This window comes from Anolis sagrei, chromosome 4 (genome assembly GCF_037176765.1).
Source record: "Anolis sagrei isolate rAnoSag1 chromosome 4, rAnoSag1.mat, whole genome shotgun sequence".
Lineage (NCBI taxonomy): Eukaryota > Metazoa > Chordata > Lepidosauria > Squamata > Dactyloidae > Anolis > Anolis sagrei.
The window spans coordinates 133,690,447-133,709,983 of record NC_090024.1 but is presented as its reverse complement, the minus strand read 5'-3'; the positions used below and the strand labels follow the sequence as shown (position 1 = coordinate 133,709,983).

General features: G+C 44.4%; 1 protein-coding gene across 5 annotated transcripts in view; it reads left to right on the top strand.

Moving 5' to 3' along the window:
• Nucleotides 1–17,755: 17,755 nt before the first annotated feature.
• PCDH1 (protocadherin 1) overlaps nt 17,756–19,537 on the top strand; it is a 142,955-nt gene continuing 141,173 nt past the window's right edge. For 3 of the 5 annotated variants that reach the window (XM_060774268.2, XM_060774267.2, XM_067467705.1), the window contains exon 1: nt 18,322–18,757. The gene's annotated coding sequence lies outside the window, so the exon portion shown is untranslated. The other 2 variants (XM_060774266.2, XM_060774265.2) reach the window with 2 other exon arrangements.

The window sequence follows — 19,537 nt, the reverse complement described above, 5'->3', positions numbered from 1 at the left end:
CTTTTGTCAGTAGCAGTGGCTGTTTTCTTCCTGTTTGGAATGACTTATGCCCAGTATTGCAACTTATTATCAGTCATGTTGAAAGATGTCAACATTGGGGGGGGGGGGGAGCCTGTTTTCTGCTGTTCTGGGGACTAGGACATAGCAGCTGCCTCAGCTGGACATGAGTGAATAAGAAAGTAAAGGCTTTCTTTACTTTCCCTGTCGTACCATAGGGTACGACAGGGAAGAACTATGCAAGTGCATGAGGAATGTCAAGAATCAAGAGCCAGTGGAAGATACTACTTTTTGACTAAACACTATGAAATCTTATTTGTTATTTGTTGGGACTAGTGGAAAGCCAGATGGAGGATTGTTGTTGTTTATTCTTTTAGTTGCTTCCTCATGGACCAGCCCGCACCAGAGCTCTCTGTCGGCTGTCACCACTCCAAGCTCCTTCAGAGGCAAGCCAGTCACTTCAAGGATGCCATCCCTCCATCTTGCCCTTGATCGGCCCCTCTTTCTTTTTCCTTCCATTTCCCCCCAGCATCATTGTCTTCTCCAAGCTTTCCTGTCTCCTCATGATGTGGCCAAAGTACTTCAACTTTCTCTCTAATATCCTTCCCTCCAGTGAGCAATCGGGCTTTATTTCCTAGAGGATGGACTAGTTGGATCTTCTCGCGGTCCAAGGCACTCTCAGAATTTCCCTCCAGCACTACAGTTCAAAAGCGTCTATCTTCCTTTGCTCAGCCTTCCTTATGGTCCAGCTCTCACATCCATAGGGTACAACAGGGAATAACTATGCAGATCTTCATTGCCAGTGTGATGTCTCTACTCTTCACTATTTTATCGAGATTGGACATTGCTCTCCTCCCAAGAAGTAAGCGTCTTCTGATTTCTTGGCTGCAGTCTGCGTCTGCAGTAATCTTTGTAGTCTGATGCTGCCTCCATGTTTTCTCCCTGTGTTTGCCAGATGGAGGATAAATATGGAAAATTCCTATGATATATAGCCACAGCAGCAAAACTCCCTACGTGGAGAAAAGTATATCAACAAGGGAGGAACAGCTATTGAAATGGACAAACTAAGATTTCTGGTCAGGGAAAAATCATTGAGAACCTTTTTGAAAGCTGTAATTGTTTTTTGTTTGTTGGTTGGTTAGATTTTTTTTTTTTTTTTGCAGACAAATGAGAGCAAGATGTTGACTGTAGGTTTTGATAATTAGGAGATTAGTAGATTTGTTTAAACAGTAGAAGTGCATAAATGGCAATTATACTAGAAGCTATTTTACTTAGTTTTGCACAATCATCGTTAGGAAGGCTGGAAGGCAAACGTATATTCTTTTCTTTCTTTCTTCTTTTTATTTCTTACAGTTTCTTTTTTCTTTTCTTTTTCTTTATTTTTGATTGCACAGTTTTACTGCATATGAAAATCTTTAATAAAATATATAAAATAATAAACACTATTAAATGAAACTTCAGAGTAAACACTTTTAAAAAAATATTCCTTTTCTGCACAGTGGCTTGTTGCTGCCAAGCATGGAGTAAAAGTAATGCTGTGTCCTGGTCTATGGGCCAGGATTATCCCTCTATCAAAGCCATTTGTTTTGCACATGTATATCTCCACTTGCCCTTTCTGTGTAATGGGTAGGCTTGTGCATTTCGGAAGAATTTTGATCCATTTCTGCTTGTCGGATACTGGAAGCCCCCCATATCTGTTTTCAAGTGTCTCCCAAAAAAAAGGCACACTGCTAAATGGGCATTTTCATTCCACATCTGAAAAACCGATATTTTCAGCCCATTGGTGACAATGGGGAACTTAAGAAGCTCCCCAAAGGCTCTCCTTCCATATCCTTCATTAAGACCTGGGCTTTAAAAAGCAACAGAGTTAAGATACCACTCTTTCTGGATCCTTTATCTTTGGTTTAAAAAGGAAACAGAACTTAATGCTTCTTAAAGCTGTTTCTGCTCTAGAGGAGAGGCAGGCATACATGCTTTCTCTCAACAGCACCAGCAGCATGCCACAGCTTTCCAAGGCATTTCAAGGAGGCCATGGGAGGGAAGAACTGTAGCTCAGTGGAGCTATCCTCCCTGGATTACCTTTAAAATCTTCTGTTTTCTCTACGATCTCCCTGTAATCTCCTTTCTGCTTGCCAGTTTTGCTTCCTTAAAGCTGTTTCTACTTTCTACTCTAGAGGAGAGGTAGGCTTGCTGGGAATACTATTATTAATAATAATTATTATCTTTTATAAGTATTTTCTGAAGGTGAGGCAGGGAAGGGGGAAAAAGAAGCTAAAAGAGTGACTTTCCAAGCCCCCTAACATGCATACGCAAACCCCACCCACCGTCTCTCAGGTTCCCAACTCCCAGTCAGTCCCACTAAATAAAAAGAATCAGGAAAATACAGGAAAATCAAAAATATTCAACTGTGATATTGAATAGGGGAGGAGGACCCAGATCAGCACCTGCTTGCTTTTGTGTCAGGCGGGTTTTTGTACTGGGAGGGCCTTTACTGTTTCGAGCACCCGTAACAAAGCAGATAAGCTGATTGGCTCCCACTTGCTTTTGTGTCAAGCGGGTTTTTGTTCCAGGGGCCTCCTTCCCATTACATGCTCCCGAAGGTGCCGGAGGTGCCGCAGGTACCAAAGGAAATGGGATCTGCACACAACCCTACTGATCATGCAGGTCGCAGTAGTCAGAAAAGTAATTTTTCAGAACCTAACAAAAGCAACATTAGAAATGAATAAACAAGAGATCACTAGCAGGTTTCATTGTTAAAATAGTGAAGTCTGACTATAATGCTATGTAACACAATTTTTGTTCCTGGGTTATAAATGCCATTTCCTAATTGGTTCTAACACAGACAAAGACTAACATAGACATCCTGCAGCACATTTTGCTACGGTTTTTCAGTAGATATAACATAGAGTCTCAACCAATTCAACATAGTTTGGAACAGCCACAAAAACAAAGTTTCAAAATAAGTATCACACAATTAAACAGGAAATAACACTTTCAAACCAGAAAGAGATGTTTTTTCAAATTTCTGTTACATAGTGTAATCCTAGTATTATCTGGGTGCAAAAGTCACAGAAATCAGCCCTGTTTACTTTTGATTCCACTCTATAGGCTCGACTCATAAGATATACTGAGCTATTGGGGTTTTTTAAAAAAAAATCTAACCTTTAAAAACTTTTTAACTAGAAAGGCAAAGAAATAAGCATTTTTTTGTGTTCAAACAATTAGCAGGAGATAGAAGCCCTATCAAAGCAGTGGAAAAGGAAGAAAATACGCAACCTCTGTTTAGGAACATCAGAAGCTGAATTACAAGACTTAAGAGGGGATTAAAGGTTAAACCCCTGTGCCGGCAGGACTGAAGACCAACAGGTCACAGGTTCGAATCTGGGGAGAGGCGGATGAGCTCCCTCTATCAGCTCCAGCTCCTCATGCGGGGACATGAGAGAAGCCTCCCACAAGGATGATAAAAACATCAAATCATCCAGGCGTCCCCTGGGCAACGTCCTTACAGACAGCCAATTCTCTCACATCAGAAGCGACTTGCTCCTGACACGACAAAAAAAAGGAGGGGATTTGCCCTTGATCTCCAATGGGTCTGAGAGAGTGTGACTTTCCCAAGGACACTGCAGTGGTTTTCCATGGCAAGTGAGGAATGGATCCAGACCTTGGTTTTCAGAGTCCTCGTCACCAAAACCACAACACTATGCTGGCTTTCAGTTTGAATTATATCATGACACAACATGACTCCTCTCAGCAAGTCAGAACATTTTTATGCTGTCAGGCTTTTACAAACTGACTAGAGCGGAAGTGTAAGGATGTTCTTTTAAAGCTTTGTATAACGTGTATAAGGAATTCTAATATTTTAAATCACTAATTTTTGACCTTATAAATTGTTTAATTGCTTTTTAAATCCTATATTTCTATTTTTTAATTATTTTTATATAATGTTGATATGTTGCTAGCTGCCCTGAGCCCCTTTGTCAGGAGAAAAGCAAGTTTTAAATGGTGATGATTAAGGCCCCTTCCACATATCTGAATAAGATCCCACTTTTTGTGCTTTGAACTGGGAAATATGACAGTATGGACTCAGACAACCCAGTTCAAAGCAGATATTGTGGGTCATTCTGCCTTGATATTCTGGGTTATATGACTGTGTTGAAGGGCCCGATGATGCTGTTGATGATGATGATGATGATGATGGTGGTGGTGGTGGTGGTGATGGTGATGATGATTGTTATTATGAATTGTTGTACCTTGGCCACATCATGACTCAACAGAAATGCAATTTTGGTAAGATGTAAGGTAGTAGAAAAAGAAGGAGGCCACACTGTAGGTGGACAGACTCAGTTAAGCAAAATACATTTGCACATTTGCAGGACTTGATAACAGGGTGTCTTGGAAGCCTCTCGTTCATAGAGTCAACATAAGTCAAAGCTGGCATGATGTTTAACATCATCAAACTCAGTCTACCAGTAAGCTTTTTTATTTTTATTTTAACTAGCTAGCTATTCTGGAATTGTTATGATTTTCTCCCGTTTTAGTCTACTTGCTTAATTAATTGAACAGTTGGCTCTCCTTATCCACACAGTCTGCATCCACCATGCACAACTTTTTTAAAAGCCAATAAAGCAAAGCTTGACTTTGCCATTTTATGTAAAAGATAGCATTTTATTTCACCATTATATATAATGGGATTTGGGCATCCACAGATTTTTATACCTGAGGTTGTTGGGGGGGGCGATGTCCCAATGGATACCCCCAATGGATACCAAGGGTCCACTCTGCTCCTTTAAAGTAGAGCCTACATGGTCCAGTCATTTGGGTGTTGTATAAAACATGGAGAGAATAGAATTCAAACCCCTTTTTGGCCATAGAATTCCACTGGGTGATCTTCAGCCATTCTCTTAGCACCAGAGAAAGACAAGGGCAACCCCATTCTGAACAAATTCTGCCAAGAAGATTCCATGATAGGTTATTGCAGGGGTCCTCAAACTAAGGCCCAAGGGCCGGATGCGGCCCTCCAAGGTCATTTACCCTGCCCTCGCTCAGGGTCAACGTAAGTCTGAAATGACTTGGAAACACACAACAACAACAACAACCCTATCTCAGCAGCCAAAAGCAGGCCCACACTTCCCATTGAAATATTAATAAGTTTATATTTGTTAAAATTGTTCTTCAATTTAATTATTGTATTGTTTTTAAATGTTTTGCACTACAAATAAGGTATGTGCAGTGTGCATAGGAATTCATTCATGCTTTTTTCAAATTATAATCCAGCCCTCCAACAATTTGAGGGACTGTGACCCGGCCCTCTGTTTAAAAAGTTTGTGGACCCCTGGGTTATTGTTTTCCTCTGGGTTTCCAGTCTAGGAGAACATTTTCAGGTTGATCAGCCTGGTGGGAAGGGAAGAGAATATTTAAGTTCTATTTTGAGAAGGCATTCTCTACCTGCTTCCAGATGGTGCCAGTGCAAAAGTGTTTATATAACAACAACAACAACAACAACAACAACAACAACAACACTTTATTTATATTCTGCCCTTCTCCCTGAGGGGACTCAGAGCAGATTACAACATATATAAACAAAAAAAGGCAAACATTCAATGCCTTATTTCAATTAAATACAATGACACACAAAGAAAAAGCTCTGGAGGCGCCACTCATCTTGAGCTCTAGCGGAGGTGCTAATTTCCATTTTCAAGCTGAAGAGCCTTGCATTGTCTAAGACACTTTCGAGTTGCGTGACCATCATGACTACATGAAGTGTCTTTCTGCCTTTCTCGCTAATATGGTACCTATTGGTCTACTCATAATTGCATGTTTTCGAACTGCTAGGTTGGCAGGAGCTAGGGCTCACCCCATCTCACAGATTCCAACTGCCAACCTTCAGGTCAGTAGTTCAGCAACACAAGGGTTTAACCCATTGCACCACCCACAGTGCCCTTTGTGTTATATTTTTACAATATTTGTGTTGTATTTATACGATATCAACCCACCAAAATTCAGAAGCAAGGAGGGAGGGCTGGGCAGAGATATGAGACCCATTACACAGAGCAAGGCAGAGGGTTAGTGTTAAAACTCTTGAGCTTTTATGTTGCCCAAGTCCTTGGAACATACAAGCTCCAGAAGCTTGGAAAAACTTTGTCTGTGACATGCTAAAGTTGTGTGGAATTGTATCTCTAACAGGAATGGCAGGAATGACATGTCCAGCTGCCAAAAAATGGTTTTTCCATTGGCACTGCATTGCCATATTAAGTAGTTAGGTGGGTTTATCTTTGCCTAGTTTCATGAATTCTTTACCTAGTTGCTCTTAAGGTCATTTCTAGAAATAGTTGGCTCAGAAGCAGCTCTCCTTGAGCCTTGTTATCCTTGGTGAAACCCAAGCAATACGGGGTCTGAACTGTCAATGGCACTGAGTGGATCCTATAGAGCAGGGGTCAGGAACCTTCGGCCCTCCAGGTGTGGTGGACTTCAACTCCCACAATTCCTTGGGCCAAGGTAAGCCTTTGGGGCAAATGCCGAGCCTCAAGGAATTGTGGGAGTTGAAGTCCACCACACCTGGAGGGCCGAAGGTTCCCCATGCCTGCTATAGAGGGAAGACAGCATGGTGTTTCACTTATTTCAGGAGAAAGTATATTTTTCTTGAACATTGAGGGTGGCACTTCCAGCTTGGCCACAATAACTGGAAAACTACCAATGTCCATAGGCTTGTTTGAACTGTACTCCCCTGTGACCACATGAGATAGCCCTCCTGTCTCATGTGTTAAAGACTGTTAATAACCATAGATGCATGGATTCCATACCACAAACAATTATTTCTAAACTGTTTAGGTTTGTTTGTATTTATTTAGACTAGCATGTTACAGAACTAGCATACTAGAATGCTACAGGAGAGCAATTCAGCTAAGGTGGAGGACACTGAAATCATAGACTCCAGTTACAGTCAGGCAGGTGATAACCAAGGAAACCTCCATCAGGATCACTTGCCCCTAGCTATTATGAAATCTTTCTTCTGAAAAACAAAAAGGCAGGGATAGACACAATCTCCTCACGATTACATTTTGGGCTTTGCCGGAGCTCTAGAAGACTGCAGCAGGCCATCATAACCACCATTGTGAGTAACCAGATGTGTCATATCACTTTCAGTAGTTTGAACACCATGATTTAGATTGCTCACTCCAACTTCACAAAATCATGGAGGGGGAAAAAACATTTTAAAACTTCTTTTCAGCTGTGTGATGTCCCTTCCAGTTCCACAGAATGTGCGAATGTGGTCCACCAGGAGCCCAGGGGCCAATACAATTGCCAGTGGAGTTGGTGATCTCAGGGGTGGGGAGGTTGGAAACCTAGAACTATGGAAACAGAAATATACTTGTTCACTTTGGGAAGAAACAGACTGGAACAGACCTCACTTGAACTCCGGGGCTGAGAGTGCTTCCAGTGCAAGGGTTTAAAAAAAAAAAAAAGACTGACACCAACAGGCAACATTTTGGAGGCACCATGACTCAGAGGGAAAGATCTCTGAAAGACACAAACAAGCTGAAGATGTCACTGCTAGTAGCAAATGTCACTGCTAGTTTTCTAGATTCATTTCTGGGGAGTCGCCCAGCTGAGCTGGACAACTGATCAGAACAAGAAATGGGAAGAGTGATCGGTACCTTCTTGCAAGCATCACCTGAATGCTGTCTCATGCTGCCATTGTTTTGGTCCTCATCAAACAAAAGATCAGGAAAAGGCTGGAAGGGCATCCAGGTTTGAAGACACTCGGTTAATAATAATAATAATGGAGGGCTTCCTCCAGCTCAGAGCCTCACCCTCACCCTTCTCTCGCTGCAGAGTCTGCATCAAACCAGCATTTTCAGTGGCTAACACAAGCTGCCTGTGTTTTCTTATTTTTGTTATTTTTGAGAGGATATTTTAGCGCTAAATGCATTCCCTTCTGTTGCCATGGCAGCCGTGACAGGGGTTATATACCGTGAGAAAAATACCAAAATTAATGAGTGAGTGAAAGTGCAGTAGAGAGAAAAACAAGGTTAAAAAAAGAGTTAAAACAGTAATAAAAACAACCTCTGGATAATTTGGCAGCTTGCATCCTGCAGGCAAGAGAAGCAGAGGGAAAAGAGAGACCTTTCCAGGAAGAATACATATCATGGCCTCCCTCTAAAGCCAAGTGCCACAAAAATGACACCTACATAAAAACCTTTCTGATTCCAACCCAATGGGTGAGCGATGCTTCATGACAGACCCAAATGTGTTCACAGCCGTCCCTTCCAAAGCCTCCAGCCTAAAAACCAAGACCTTATCATGCCCTTTTAATAGTAACTAGGATTTACGGTGATGCCTTTACTGCCACACCCCAAAATTACTACCTGAGTCCCTTCAAATGTAAGGACAAGCCTTTCAGGTTCAGTCAACAGGAGGGCTTCCTGGCTTAACCTGAAACGGGCATCTCCACCTGCACCCCCAGATCAACAAGGTTATAATTCCTTTCCTATCTTGTTTCCCAATATCCATGCAAGTTCACGATGGAACTCCCAAATCTATGCTTTTTCTCATAGTGTTTTGGCACGACTGGTATGATAAATTCTTAACCACAGCCAGATGGCCCAGACACAAACAGAAGCCTTCCAGTTGTGCCTTAGATGTTATTAGGAACTGGCTTGAAAAGTCCAGATTAAGCTCGGAAGGGGAGGGGGGGCTGTGGCTACATATCCTCCCCCATCTTTGTTCATCTTTCTGTTTGTTTGCAGTAGCAATCCTGCACGGGGGAAGAGAAGATGCCTAAGAGTCTCTCATGTTGCTCATTTCCTCATGTTTGTTTTTCAGTGTCTTTTGTTTTTAATTGTAGGAAGGGGAGAATTGTCGGAACATCTGTGTTATTAGCATTCGCTGCCCAAATCCTCTCTCCCCCCCCCTCCCCGCCTGCTCCCCCTCCCCTCTCCTGTGGAGCCCAGAGCTGATGAGTGAGAGAACAGAGGAGCCTTTGAACTGCTTGCAGCAGACAGCAGCCAGGTTTATAACATTCTTGGAGGGCGAGAGATTATTTATTCTCATGTAAGGTTCACTTGCTCTTTCCCCGATTTCCTTTCTTCTTGCTTTTCCAAAGATTTATCTGGATGCTGTCTTCTTGCTGACTTTCTTCTCCTGACAATGCCCACTGGCAGCCCACAGCAGCTGTCTCGGTGGGATGTACCACAGAAAGGTTGGCCTGGGGTGTTATGTACCAAGCAAGATCCCTGGTGCCCTCAAAACCTACAGCTGCTCAAATGAGGGAAACTCATTACGAGAGTCACTCTTGGTCTCAGGATCTGCGTCACCCCCTCATGTCGTTCTGCTTTCCTTCTTTGGATATAATAGAGACAGGAAAGAGAGAAGGGAAACTAGCCAGAGTTTTTTGACCGCTGTACTTCTCAAAAGCAGCTGTACCACAAGGCAAGGGGAAGGCGGCACCCAAGGAGGCAATTTGAGGGCACCATCCAACCTAAGGGCTGCAGAGTGGAAGTCAGACAGATCTAGCACATGGGGTACCACCCACAACAGGAACAGCAATGGTACCCAAGTTGGCATACAAAGCAAAATGGTAGCTATGATGGCCAAAAGAAAAACTTTTGTGTGATGCCTTTCCTAAGCCGGGGGTGCAAGGGAGATGGCCTTCTCGGTGGTGGCCCCCCAACTCTGGAACTCACTTCCTAAGGATATTAGGCAAGCCCCCATATTGGCAATCTTTAGGAGGAGCCTGAAAACGTGTCTGTTCCAGTGTGCCTTCCCTGAATGAAATAATTCCCAGCAAAATGTCCTCAGAAGCACTTTAACTACTCATTGGATTGCTCTCCCTTCATTTCTTTTAAAACCCTCCTACCAGATACATCCTACCTCTGTTCATGACCAGTGTTTATTTTTTAAATTTTAAACTATTACATTTAGCCTGGCCATAGGTTTTTAAATCCTTGTGTGTTATTATTGTTTATATGTGATTTATATTAATCGTATTGTTTTTTGCTTATTGCTTCTCTGTTTTATTGATGTGTTGTCGGGCTTGTCCTCATGTAAGCCACTCCGAGTCCCTTGGGGAGATGGTGGTGGGGTATAAATAGTATTATTATTATTGTTGTTGTTGTTATTATTATTATTATTATTATTATTATTATTATTATTATTATTATGCCAACTCAAAGGTTGCAGAATATTGTTTTTGTTGTTTTCCAGAGTTCATCTGACAAGATGGTAACTAATAGGGGTGTGCACATTTTCATCTTTGTATACTGGATTCAGATGATTTGGCAGATTTGACTGCTGAATCCATGAAAACAAGCCTGGCATGGAGCATCTGAAGCCTTATCCGGTACAGATCACAGCAGCTGGATTTTTGAGGCTAATGGAGACTAATGGGGACCAATGGGGCTGAGCGGCACTACCTGAGGTGGCAGCATGTGGGCAGGGCAGCCACGCAAATCAGAAAAACTATGGCTCCTCCTTTGCTCCCCCCCCCCCCCCCCCGTCAAACTCCTCCATCTCTTCCCAAAGGCCATCCCCCCAGCACCCGCTTGGGGCAAATGGGAACTTGCTTTCCCAGTAGCACTTTGTGTGGTGCAAGCATTGAAGGAGCCTTCTGCTCCCTCCTGAGACATGATTTCTGACTTTCTTTTTGTGTGTTTCTCACTTTTTTTCTCAGCCAATCAGAGGCAGGTTAACTGTGTCCATTCTCCTCCCCTCTTGTGGCATGCACTTGGAACCCCCTCTTGTTTTTTTTTTTAAATATTATGGTAAAAAAAAATTAAAATTCCAAAACAGTAGTAGATTAGTGAGACGTTCTGAAACTTGGCAGGCTTGTAGTACAAGATGTGGCCTATAAGGGAGGCACTTAGGCCTAAAAATGATGAAGAAATTAGCCTCTAAATTTTCCCCATTGGTGCCAAAGGACCAAATCTTTTCAGCATGAAAACAGAACCACCTCTTGAATTCTGGAAATTCCCTAAAAACAGAAGGGGGGGCAGTCGAAAACTGAATATCAAAAACAGCACAAGTTTTTGCCAAATTGCACACCCCTAGTAATTAATGCAAGGAGAGAAAGTAACCCTTCCCAGTTACTGTTTGGAGATCAATCTAAACAGTCCTGAAACACCTCCTTGGTCCCTGGAAGACCTTAACTGGTATGTCTGCAGCATTCTCCCAAGGAAGCATTAGTCACATGTTTCTTTGTTAGTATAGCTAACTGTATTATTAAGATAACTTTTGCTCAGTCTGTCAGGCAGGTGTGGTCTTATACTTCTTTATATATTTTATGCAAATAATACCTTCCATTTTGCCTGCAGAGTAAACAGTGCAAAGTCATTTGAGACTGGGTTGGTCAATAATGGGCCCTTTGTTGTTACAGTGTGTCGGTAGAATTGGTAAAACGCAATAAAAAACCGTTTTCTTTTAACTCCAAAATCAAGACTCCACCCACCTCAATTTTGCCCGATAATTACACTTATAGTATTTGAAACTTTGTGTAATAATATATTAGCAAGTTGTTAGGCCCTAATGAAAGTATTACCCTAATATATAAATACATGCCCACACACATACACATACACTTGTCCACCAAGAAAATCCAACAAATGCTTCGTTCAGCAAAGGACAAGAGGGATCCTCTCACTTCTGCAGGAGTCTACCGTATCCCATGCAGCTGTGGACAAGTCTACATAGGGACCACCAAACGCAGCGCCCAGACACGCATCAAGGAACATGAAAGGCACTGCAGACTACTTCAACCAGAGAAGTCAGCCATAGCAGAGCACCCGATGAACCAACCTGGACACAGTATATTATTTGAGAACACAGAAATGCTGGATCACTCCAACAACCACCATGTCAGACTACACAGAGAAGCCATTGAAATCCACAAGCACGTGGACAATTTCAACAGAAAGGAGGAAACCATTGAACAAGATCTGGCTACCAGTATTAAAAAAAAACTCTAAAATTAGAACAGCACAACAATAGAGAGGAAACAAACAAGGACATCTAATCACCTCTCAACAAAAGATTGCTCCAGGCACTGCCAGGCAATCAAATGCTAATCAAGGTGGTCAGTTGAAACATTCACACCTAGCTCCAGCAGACAAGAGTCCTTTGTCTCACCCTGGTCATTCCACAGATATATAAACCCTTTTTCCTAGTTCCAACAGACCTCACTACCTCTGAGAATGCTTGCCATAGATGCAGGCGAAACGTCAGGAGAAATGCCTCTAGAACATGGCCATATAGCCCAAGAAAACCTACAACAACCCAATACAATAATGTTCTTAATACAGATTTTGTTTAAGTCTGTGGCTGATTCTACACCGCCAAATAGCACAGTTTAAACTGCATTGTATGTTCAGTGCAAGCCCATTCTACACTGCCATAAGAAATCCAGATTATCTGCTTTGAACTGGACTATATGGCAGTGTAGACTCATATAATCCAATTCAAAACAGATAATGTGGATTATCTTCTTTGATAATCTGGATTATATGGCAGTGTAGATGGGGGCTGAGACTCATACAATGCAGTTTGAATTGCACCAGACTGCATTACATGGATCTACACTGATCAAATAATGCAATTTAAACTGCATTATTTGACCATGTAGTCCATTAATGAGAGGTAAGTTGCTGCTTGAAATGAGGGCAGTTTATGAATTGGAATCAAAATGAAGTGAGGCCAGAAGCCTTCAACAGAAACACAGAGCTGGGTAGAGAAAGATCTCTGTCCTTGATGTTCATGACGCCCCGGGGGATAGAAAAAAGTATGCACCTGATTGAGTTTTCCCAACAGGTTTTTCAAGCAAGCAGGAAGAGTACAGGGGGAGCTGTAAAGCATTAGTCACATGTTTCTTTGTTAGTACAGCCAACTATACTAAGACAACTTTTACTCAGTCTGTCAGGCAGGTGTGGTTTTATGCTCGTTGTTTAAGTATTTTATGCAAACAATGCCTTCGATTTTGCCTGTAAAGTAAACAGTGCAAAGTCATTTGAAACTGGGTTGGCCAATAATAGTAATAGGCCCCTGTCACAGTGAGATTGGGGAACTGCAACAGAAACACACAGATGTGCCCTACAAACAGGGGGGCTTCTTAGGAGAAACTAGACCAGCTGAGAGGAGACCACACTGAAAACTAGATATCTATTAAACATCTGTGTTATTCAAAATGCCAGGAAATTGAATAAAATATTTTGTGTTGGTTTAGCCAGGGTGGTTTAGTGGTGTGAGCATTGGACTAGGATTCTGGAAGACTAAGGTCTGAATCCCTACTTGGGCATGAAAACCCACTGGGTGACCTTGGGCAAGTCACACTCTCTCAGCCTCACAGAAAAGCTATGGCCATTCCTCCTGAGCAAATTTTGCCCTGTGTTTCATGCCTTTAATAAGCCTAAGGTCAGTAGATCCCTCTGATCTTGGAAGCTAAACAAGATCAGCCTTGGTTAGTACTTGAAAGGGAGACCACCAATCATAAAATCATAGAATCATAGAGTTGGAAGAGACCTCATGGGCCATCCAGTCCAACCCCCTACCAAGAAGCAGGAATATTGCATTCAAAGCACCCCTGACAGATGGCCTTCCAGACTCTGTTTAAAAGCTTCCAAAGAAGGCGCCTCCACCACACTTGAGGGCAGAGAGTTCCACTGCTGAAAGGCTCTCACAGTCAGGAAGTTCTTCCTCATGTTCAGATGGAATCTCCTTTCTTGTAGTTTGAAGCCATTGTTCCGCATCCTAGTCTCCAGGGAAGCAGAAAACAAGCTTGCTCCCTCCTCCCTATTACTTCCTCTCACATATTTATACATGGCTATCATATCTCCTCTCAGCCTTCTCTTCTCCAGGCTAAACATGCCCAGCTCTTTAAGCCGCTCTTCATAGGGCTTGTTCTCCAGACCCTTGATCATTTTAGTCGCTATCCTCTGGACACATTCCAGCTTGTCAATATCTCTCTTCAGTTGTGGTGCCCAGAATTGGAACGTATACCATGTTGGCTGTATTTCAGAGGATGGAACTCAAAAAACCATAGATCATTCTGTCAGTTTTTGGATTGTGTCCTAGCACTGCTTTAGTTACTTTCTTATTAATTATGAAGGCTGCTCCATTTCTTTGGTGTTCTTCTTGTCCGCAGTAGTAGATCTGGTAGTCATCTGATGTGAAGTGGCCCATTCCGGTCCATTTGTTCACTGACCCCCAGAATGTCTAACTATAGTTTTGACATCTCACCAGTAACAACATCCAGTTTGCCCTGGCTCATAGATCTTACATTCCAGGTTCCTATGGTGTGTTGATCTTTAGAGCATCGGATTCGTCATTCACCTCCAGCATCGTAAACTGCTAGCCTTCCTTTTGGCTTTGAGCTAGTTGTGTCATCACATCTGGGGCTTGAACTTACCCTCTGCTTCTCCCCAGTAGCATTTTGACCATCTTCTGAACTGGGAGTCCCATCTTCCGATGGCATACCGGCATATCTCTGGTTGTACTGATCCATTTAGTTTTCTTGGCAAGAATACTAGAGTGGGTTGCCATTACCTTCCACAGGGATTGCGTTTGGTCTGACCTCTCTGCCATGGTCTTGGGTGTCCCTTCACGGTTTCACTTGTGGCATCATTGAGGTGCTCAAGATCCAGTGCCACGACAAGGTAGCAATCCTTTGCTGGAGAGATATTACGCTATGTAACAAAATTTCAAAAACAAATTCTGTTCCTGGTTTTGAAAGTGTTATTTCCTAACAGTGCAGTACTTACTTTGAAAGTAGTTGTTATACTCCAGAAACTTTGTTTTTGTGACTGCCACAAACTATGTCGAATTGGTTGTGATATTCATTTAAAAACTGTAGCAAAATGTGCTGAAAGGTGTCACGCCACAATGAAGTTTTTGCAGCTTAATAAATTTTTCCCATGTTTTTATGAGAGAGCGAATTAGGGAATGACATTTATAACCCTGGAACAAAAATCGTGTTGGGTTGTTGTGAGTTTTTCTGGCTATATGTTCCAGTAGCATTCTCTCCTAATGCTTTGCCTGCATCTGTAGCTGGCATCCTCAGAGGTTTGTGCAGAGGTCTGTTGGAAATCAGAAAAGTGGACTGTATATATATCTGTGGAATGTCCAGGATGAGAGAAAGAATCTTTGTCTGTTTGAAGCAAGTGTAATGCTTTATTATTTTATTCTTTGTTAACTGGCTCAGCCCGCTATGGTCATTTTAGTATTTTATTTTCATTTCCTGTGTTTGACTTTGTATTAGTTTGCTGTTTATTTTTATCTGATGCTATTATTTGCTGTATGTATTTGATTTGTTGTATTTTTGGGGACTTGGCCTCATGTTAGATGCCCTGAGTCCCTTCAGGGGAGATGGTGGCGGGGTATAAATAAAGATTATTATTATTATTATTATTATTATTATTATTCCTCTGGGCAGGAATTAGCCAGGCTTTGAAGCTGCAATGCTATTCAATGCTAATCAAGCTGGCCAATTGCAACATTCACACTTGCCTCAAACAGACAAAAGTGCTTTCTCCCACCCTGGACATGCCACAGATATCTAAATCCCACTTGCCTAGTTTACAACAGACCTCACAACCTCTGAGGACACCTGCCATAGATGTGGGTGAAACATCAGGAGATAATGCTTCTGAAACATTGGGCATACAGCCTGGAAATGTCACAGCAACCCAACAATAACCATAGCTCCAAGGGAAGGCAGTGGCAGCCTTACTACTGGAAATGCAAGACTGCAGTGGGGTATGTGGAAGACCAAAAAATAAAAATAAAAGGAGCAGCAGGGCGAGGGGGAGGGGTGTCTTTTGATTATTTTTAAATCGCATTCTCCACAAGAATCCCCTCTCCTTCTTTTTTTGGGATAAGGCAAAGTTAAACCATTTCTGGGTTGTTGTAGGTTTTCCAGGCTATGTGACCATGTTATCAAAGCATTCTCTCCTGACATTTCACCTGCATCTATGGCAAGCATCCTCAGAGGTTGTGAGGTCTGTGAGGTCTGTTGGAACTAGAAAAATTGGATTTATATATCTGGTTGGAACTAGAAAACTGGGTTTATATATATAAAATTGGGTTTATATATCTGGTTAGAACTAAAAAACTGGGTTTATATATATCTGATATATAAACCCAGTTTTCTTGTTCCAACCAGATATATAAACCCAATTTTCCTAGTTCCAACAGACCTCACAACCTCTGAGGATGCTTGCCATGGATGCAGGCAAAACGTCAGGAGAGAATGCTTCTCGAACATGGCTATTTAGCCGAACAACCCTACAACAACCAAGTGATTCCAGCCATGAAAGCCTTTGACAATACATTAAACCAGTGTTTCTCAACCTGGGTGTCGGGACCCCTGAAGGGGTCTTGAGGGGGTGTCAGAGGGGTCGCCAAAAACCATCAGAAAACACTGTATTGTCTGTTGGTCATAGGGGTTCTGCGTGGGAAGCTTGGCCCATTGGTGGAGTTCAGAATGCTCTTTGATTGTAGGTGAACTATAAATCCCAGCAATGACAATTCCCAAATGTCAAGGTCTATTCCCCCTAAACTCTACCAGTGCTCACATTTGTGTATGTTGAGCATTTGTGTTTGGTCCAGATCCAGCATTGTTTGAGTCCAAAGTTCTCTCTGGGTGTAAGAGAACTACAACTCCCAACCTCAAGGTCAAAGCCCACCAAACTCTTCCAATATTTTCTGTTGCTCATGGGAGTTCTGTGTGCCAAGTTTGGTTCAATTCCATCATTGGTGGAGTTCAGAATGCTCTTTGATTGATTTGTAGGTGAGCTATAAATCCTAGCAACTACAACTCCCAAATGACAAAATCATAATTTTTTGAGTGATGGTCACTCCTTGTGTAGTGAGACGTTTTGTTGACGTTTTGTGATTTTGTTCATTGGTTCTTTTGTTTTTAAGGTACTCATTGTGCACAGAACATTTATATATATATATAGAGAGAGAGAGAGAGAGAGAGAGACAAAGTTGAAGTACTTTGGCCACATCATGAGGAGACAGCAAAGCCTAGAGAAGGCAATTATGCTGGGGAAAGTGGAAGGCAAAAGGAAGAGGGGCCAACCAAGGGCAAAATGGATGGATGGCATCCTTGAAGTGACTGGACTGACCTTGAAGGAGCTGGGGGGGGGGGGGGTGACGGCCGACAGGGAGCTCTGGCGTGGGCTGGTCCATGAGGTCACGAAGAGTCGGAGACGACTGAACGAATGAACAAGAAAGATATATAAACCCAAATTGCCTAGTTCCAACAGACCTCACAACCTCTGAGGATGCTTTCCATAGATACAGGTGAAACGTCAGGAGAGAATGCTTCTAGAACATGGCCATATTTGCCCAGATATATATTTGATATATAAACCCAATTGTGAGGTCTCTTGAGTTTTCTAGGTCTAACCAAATATATAAACCCAATTATATATATATAAACCCAGTTTTCTAGTTCCAACCAGATATATAAACCCAATTTTCCTAGTTCCAACAGACCTCACAGACCTCACAGCCTCTGAGGATGCTTGCCATAGATGCAGGCGAAACGTCAGGAGAGAATGCTTCTAAAACATGGCCATATAGCCCGAAAAACCTACACCAACCCAGTGATTCCAGCCACGAAAGCCTTCGACAATACATTAAACCCTTTCTCTCACACAGAACACAAGGAGCCAGCTTGGGAACGGTGGTGAAGCCTTCTTGGTTGCAATCCCAAAGCGGCCTCTAGGTGGCGCGCGGCGCTATGGGAGGCGGGCGGCGCAGAGGGGAGACGGAGGAGGGGGCTGTCCCGGGCAACAGGTTGGGAGGGCTCAGCGGGGCGGCAAGCTACACCAATGCGAGGGTGGCGGTGCCATAGAACCAGGAGACGCAGCGCCGATTTGGGCCCCGGCCCTCCTCCCGGAAGGGAAGGAAAGAGGCAGGCCCGCAACAGGTAGCCCTGCCCAGTCGCTCGCGCAGGTGAGGCCAACCCCCGGGCGGCTAAAGGCAAGCCAAGGCCTCCGAAGAGACAGCGTGGGCATCGCGGGCACAACAGGCAAGGCGCTGCTTTGCCTTCTGAAAGGTAAGAGAGCTGACAGCGTGGATGTTCTGCCTTTATATGAGCTTTCTATGAGCCATCCTCAAATTGAGACTGTGGGCGCGCGCTGCCTGTGCCTGCTTTTCCCCAGGGGCTCGCTCCGCCGCTTCCGATTGGACGAAAGCCTGAAACAAGGGCTCGCGCAGGGAGAGAGAGAGACCCTTGGTGCGCTCCTCTCATCCCCCCCCCCCTTTCCCTTCTCCTTCGGCCCCTAAGCAGGTGCAGCGCGAGCCCGGGGCAGGGTTGGCCAAGGTCAGTCAACGCGTCACGCCTCGGAGAAGACACAAGGAAGGGAAGCGTTGGGAGGGTTAGTGCTTGTTGCTTTCCCCTCCTTCTCTCGCGGAGGAGGAGGAGGAGGCGTCGTCATCGTGGTTTGGGAGCAGCGGGCCTCGCGTGCCCCTAGCGGCAGTGCTGGACGGCCTCGAGGTGGGAGAGGGAGGGGGGTACTAAAGGAGAGCGTCAGGAGCGGCGCGCGCGAGGCTCCTCCCATTTTCCCTCCTCCCTTCTCCTCCTCTTGCTCTCGCGCTCCCTTTGCCAGTGGGTGCCCAGCGCGCGCGCGCCCTCGCGGCTCCTCCGACGAGCGAAGGCACTTTTTCCTCAGCCGACGAAGCAGAGCCGGACCGCAGCGGGGGCGGCCATTTCCCCCTTTCTCCTCTCTCTCTCTCTCTCTCTCCCTCAGAGCTGCGGACTCTGGAGGCAAGTGGATGCTGGAAGGGAAGGGAAGGGGAGGGGGAATGAATGGACCCGGGATGAAGGGAGAGTGGGTAGCCTCCCTCCGCGGCCAAAGGGCTCCCTCAGTGCGTGCCTTTCCCTCTCTCTCTGCGTCGCGAGCTCTGCAGCAGGCGCTCGAGGAGGTCCGAATAGGAAGGAGGGAGGGAGGGAGGGAGGGAGGGAGAGGGTGCCGTCCCTGGGCTGCGCTTCCTCTGCATCTCCTCTTCCTCGCGACACGGCTCGGACACGCAGCCTTCCTTCTCTCTCTTCTCTCTCAGTAAGACAGCAAAGGGATGAGGATGGAATGGGGGGAAGCGAGGAGTGCTGGAATGCCGGGCGAGATCGCGAGCAGGTTGAAGAGGGAAGGAAACACCGCCGGGGAGGGAAACACCGGAGCTCCGATGCGATCTATTTCCCAGCTTGAAGCAGCCTCTCCCCCCCCCCCCCCAATACATCCACTCCATCTCCCAGCTTGGAGCAGCCCTTTCCCCCCACATATATTCACTCTATCTCCCAGCTCTGAGCAGCCTTTTCCCCCCACATACATCCAGTCCATCTCCCAGCTTGGAGCAGCCTTCCCCCCCCCCCCAATACATCCACTCCATCTCCCAGCAGCCTTTTCCCCCCACATACATCCACTCCATCTCCCAGCTTCGAGCAGCCTTTCCCCCCACATACATCCACTCCTCGTCTCCCAGCTTGGAGGAGCCTCCCCCCCCCCCCCGGCCGCATACATCCACTCCATCTCCCAGCAGTCTTTTCCCC